Source organism: Macrosteles quadrilineatus, unplaced genomic scaffold (assembly GCF_028750875.1).
Source record: "Macrosteles quadrilineatus isolate MER2022 unplaced genomic scaffold, UCM_ALF_1.0 Scaffold_8__2_contigs__length_117827958, whole genome shotgun sequence".
Lineage (NCBI taxonomy): Eukaryota > Metazoa > Arthropoda > Insecta > Hemiptera > Cicadellidae > Macrosteles > Macrosteles quadrilineatus.
In genome coordinates, this window is record NW_026542601.1 from 15,535,172 (window position 1) to 15,540,656 (window position 5,485).

The following is a 5,485-nucleotide window of genomic DNA, read 5'->3' on the forward strand; positions in this document are numbered from 1 at the left end:
CTCTACAGTGGTTGCCACAGTCAGATAGCAGGCACCGTTCGCCAGCGCTCAACTACTGATTATACGTGCATTTTATGATTGAAGAACATTCAGCTGTGTGACTCAAATATGTGTTAGCACATAATGTGCAAATCAAATTTACATTTTTACATTTTTAATACCTTTAATTCAAGCTTTCAGCTGAGTTTCTTAACTGTTCCGTATCTCAATTAAAAAGCCAATTATTACATTACAAATATCGTAAGAGATTTTTTTACCGAAGAAAAATTTTAAAACATATAAATATGTTTTATAAGTATATTTTCTAATAGCTGTTAAAATTTCATAACGATTACATCAGTTGTTTTTTTTTGTCATGTGTAAAAATAGCCCTTTGTTAGAAAAGTGCCGAAAACCTTGTACTTTATTCATTCTACCCACTAAAAGGATGAGTTTAAACTACATAAAAAGGTAGAAACTAACATACATAAACGCAGAAATACATTTTTATAAGTAGGATTTAACTTATACATCATATTGTAGGTATACTGGTCACGTTTCAATAAAAGCTCATACTCGAGTATTTACACTTTTTTACTCACAGCAGTCTCGTTTCTCTTTGCAACTTAATGTGGCTAGTTCAATAATGTTAAAGTTTTGACAAGGTGATAATTTATATTTTGATTTGCCTTTTCAGTGGAGAGCTAAGCACTGTATACCTTTTATTTACCAATAAAAATGCGTAATCACAAACAGTGGAGTCTTTGACTGTCGTATAAAATATTAAGGTATGAAGTTGTTGTTGTTGTAACGATTATTGCATATTCTATTTAAAAATAGTGTTCAATGTAAATAATTCAACAAGTTATTAGATAGGTACCTTTTATAGTTTTTAGATTCTATTTAGCAAATTTCCCTATAAGAAAGTACAGTAGCTATTACCGTAGGTGGCATTGTAAGACCTAGGCCCGGGACCGATTTACTTTTTGATTTTGATTTTGTTAGCGTATTATATATATAGATTTCCGTAGTGGTTAATTATTCATGAGATTTACTTTCTGGAGAGAATTTGTAGAATAGTGTTTTATTAACTGTAAGGGTTTCTGTAATATTATTTATAATATGTTACCTTAAATTATCACTTACATTTCATTACACAGTTTAACTTTAACTAGTCTGAATTTCAATTTTTCAGTGAATATAAATTAAAATGTATGCAGCACTTAGCTCGAATTGATTAGGGGTTTAGGTTGGATAAGAAAAAAGTACAGTCCAGCAAAAATTTCGCACCACGGCCTTGCTGGCGTTGCAGTCAAGAGGGAAGCTATCGTCAAGAGGAAACACCATACTTTGCAAAAAAATATATAGGCCTATTTTTTGTTTTGGTCAGAGAGGTTCTGCCTGTGGCTAAGTTGTAGCCAATAGTTTAATGCATAAAATAGCCTGTATTTTTTAATTGTTTACAAACAATGTTTCTGTAGATTGCTTAAACATGTAGGGCAATTTAGCATTTTGCAACGTGTAGAAAGAAACTACAATCGTACGCGTGCCGTATGGACTAATGTTTAATTACCTAAGGACAAAATAAAAATTAATTTATCTTTTACTGACTTTAAAAAAAAAAAAATGCAAAATCGGCATGTAAACTGCGAACTTAATTAGGCCTTTTACCATCACTAACTTTAACAACAAAACCAAGATACCAGAAAACGCCAAATAAAATTTCAACACAAATCACTAATTTCACTAATTAATTATGGATTCAATATCAAATGGAAAACTCCTGCTTTGTTTTTATTTCAAAAACATTATAATGAGATGATATATTCTAAACGTTTCTGTAAACATTTGACGCTTACTTTAGTGTTTAATCAATATTTTGTTTAAAGTGGAATGACCTCAACGGCTACTCTGGAACTAACCTGAGAATTAAACTAAAAAAGTTCGTAGAGATAATATATTTTTTCACTAAAGCAATTACTATGACAAGTTCCAGTGAGCGGGATTTATTAATTTTGTTTGGAGAAGGTTTTAACTAGGTACATTCTGTTTCTCAAAGGAAAAGGGGTTAAAATCATATAGACTAGCATGCATAGTATGAATAAAGTACAGGGAAAACCTATAACAGTAATATTTTGAGGTAGTTTCCTTTTCTTTATATGCTTGTCAATGCTGGAGAAACGTAATTTCGTGATTAGTTTCGACAAATGGGTAATCAAACCCTAACCATGCACTGCAGTGGCAAAAATGTTAGACTAGAGCCGTTGATTAGCTTTTTCAAATATAGATGAATATAAACTCGTTAAATGTTTTAAAATAAAATCCATTGAATATAACATATAATACTATCTAACAACTAAATGGCTAAAGAGGATGAAGAAGCAAATAAATAGGTATTGTAATGTGGTCTCAACCATGGTCTCAACTATGAACCCGCTGAACGTTTTAAATAGGCCTATTTCGATAGAATGTAAAGTCAATCGAACTTTTAGCAGGAATTCCACCACATAAACTTAGAATAAGAGTAGTTTCTATTTTTGTTTATATTATTATGACCAGAACCAAATCTAGGGTAAAGTTTAGTCAAAGGGATGCATTTACACTAATTTAGTTTACCTTTACGAAAGGAGTATAAAAGTAGAAATAATAACTGGGCCAGGTCGCTAATTCAGTGGGTTTTACCAAGAACTTAAATTATCTCCACATCCAAATAGGAAACTATGCCTTTTCATATTTCACGAAGACAATTTCCGAAATTACAATCGGGGAAGCATTTATATCAAAGAATTTTGTTAACTATAGACTACCGGTAAGCATTAAAATGCACAAACATACGCCTGTAAATTAAGTTACCATTCTTCGTAATGTAATGACATATTTGATGTAATATAATGATAATTAAATGCTAGAAACTCAGTTTCTATATCCTGTAAACTGATGCTGAGCCGGCCAAACTCCTAGCGCCAATGCCGCGCCAAGCGATTTTATGCCTATTTTTAATCGCTTAAAAATGATACAAGCAGGCTCCGTATCAAAAAAAGCTTCAAATAAAAAATAAAATTCATACTTTGATCTAAAACTTTGCCGCAGAAATTTTTTTCCTGACCAAAAAATAAAAAATTTCCTCGCTTACTACATTTTTCATGTTTTTTATGGTGTTAAAAAACAATCATCTGTTTTAATTTGCCTAAATAAATTATAAAAATTATGTTAAGGTAAAAACTAGCTACATAGTAATGAGCACTGGTTTTTCCAGAAAAATAATATATCAATTTGAAATTTGTATGTTAACAAATAAGTGTAGCAGAGCAGGTTGAGTGAATGTATGTTTGTGTAAAACAGAGAGGTTCATTCGGCCCGTACGCCTCGGTATCCGGCCAATTCGATTGACTTACGGCAGAGACTGTACCGTTGGAGCTTATGAAACTTGGAGGTTATGAACCGCTCTGTTTATTTGATATTTAAAAGTTGGAGTTTGTGAAATTTGGACATTGTGAAACTGTGCTTATTTGAAAGTTATAGTTTTGGAGTTTATGAAGTTTGGAGGTTATGAAACGCACTGTTTATTTAATATTTTAGACGTTGGAGTTTGTGAAATTTGGACATTATGAACCTCACCCTGTTGAACATGTACTGGGTTGAGTACTGGCGTCTAGCGAACAGATGAGTTTGGCGCAGGTGACGGGATGTGCGGAACTTCAACTTATATAGTAGATCAGGTGCATCAATGTCTGAGTTAATTAGCTTCCTCAGGAACAGAAGGTCATTGATTTCACGTCGTGCAAGTAGTGGCCTCAAGTTTAACTGAAGTTGTAGATTCTGGATAGGAACGGTGCGGTAGTCATAACCCATCAGCACACCAACCAGACGAATGAAACGGCTCTGCACGTTCTCAAGACTCTCAATCTGCCCAATCAGGTAAGGGCTCCAAACTGGTGATGAAAACTCAAGTAAAGGCCTGACTAGATGAATGTAGAGGATTCTCAGTGCATTGATAGAGAACATGTTGCGACTATTCCTTATAATAAAATATAGGGCAGAATTTGCTCTCTTGCAGATACAATTAATATGCTCTTGAGGGTTTAAATTTGGTGAGAGTATGACGCCAAGGTCCTTGATCCTGAAAGAACGTGGGAGGGGTTGACCGTCAAGTAAGTAGGGGAAGATAATGGGTGTGCTAGATCTGGAAAAGGATATCACAGAGCATTTTGAAATATTCAGAGTCATTTCATTATCACAGCACCACTTCATCAGCGAATCAATACCGTTCTGCAGAATTTGGCAATCATCCAGGGTTTTAATTGTTTTAAAGAGTTTAGCATCATCAGCAAAGAGCAAAATGTTCGACCCCTGAGTATGCTGTACCAGGTCATTAATAAATATTAAGAAAAGAACTGGGCCTAAAAGTGATCCCTGAGGCACACCGGAGACAGCAGAGAAAGGTTGAGATAGACAGCCAGCAACCCGTACCCGAAGAAAACGATCCTGGAGATAACTTCTTAACCACGCCAAGAGGCATCCGCCAAGTCCAATAGCTTCAAGTTTGGCAACCAGGTGTTTGTGACTTACACGATCAAAAGCCTTCGAGAAGTCAGTGTATATGGCGTCTACCTGATGAGAATCCGTAAAGGCAGTTAGAATGTGATCCTGAAAGGCGAGTAGGTTGGTAGTAGTCGAGCGTCCCTTAATAAAGCCATGTTGTTCAGTACATAAGATACTCTTGAGATGGAATGTCAATCTCCTCAGAACCAGGGATTCGAAGATCTTGGCAACTGTTGACTGTATAACCACCGGGCGATAATTCTTCACATCAGCGGGGGAACCAGACTTGAAGATAGGTGTTATATAACCCAACTTGAGATTGGTGGGGAAGATGCCGGCAGCCATGAGCAGGTTGAAATATACGGTAAGGTGAGGAGCTAAAACGCTACTACAGTATTTAAGAACCAATGGAGAAATGTCGTCAGGGCCAGCTCCCTTATTCACATCAAGCGAGTTCAACTCATCTTCAACCTCTACACAGCTCACATAGCAAGAGGAGATTGCGGTACATGCCTTGAAGTCGTATTGTGGTGGAGAAGAAGTCGGAGACTTGTATACAGAAGAGAAGAACTTAGAAAACAGGTTGGAGATGTCTTGAGGTTTTTCAGCAGCTTCATTATCAAGCAACATTCGGGAAGGAAGTGATGAGGTCTTCTTAGACGACTTGATATAACTCCAGAAGACACGAATGTTACTATTCAGAGATGAGTCAATAGATTGAATGTAAGCTGAGTAACATTTCCTCGTAAGTCTGTTGCATGCCGCTCGAATTCCACAGAATTGATGATATAGACGGTCATCAAGATTCTGCTTGTAGCGCTTATGTAGGTGCTTTTTCTTGATAATCATAGATTTTAGCTCAGGGGAGAACCAAACAGGAAATGATCGTTTACCAATGTATTTAGATGGACATGCACTCCTTATAGTATGAGTAAGTTGGAAACAAAAGTCAGAGAACAAGTCT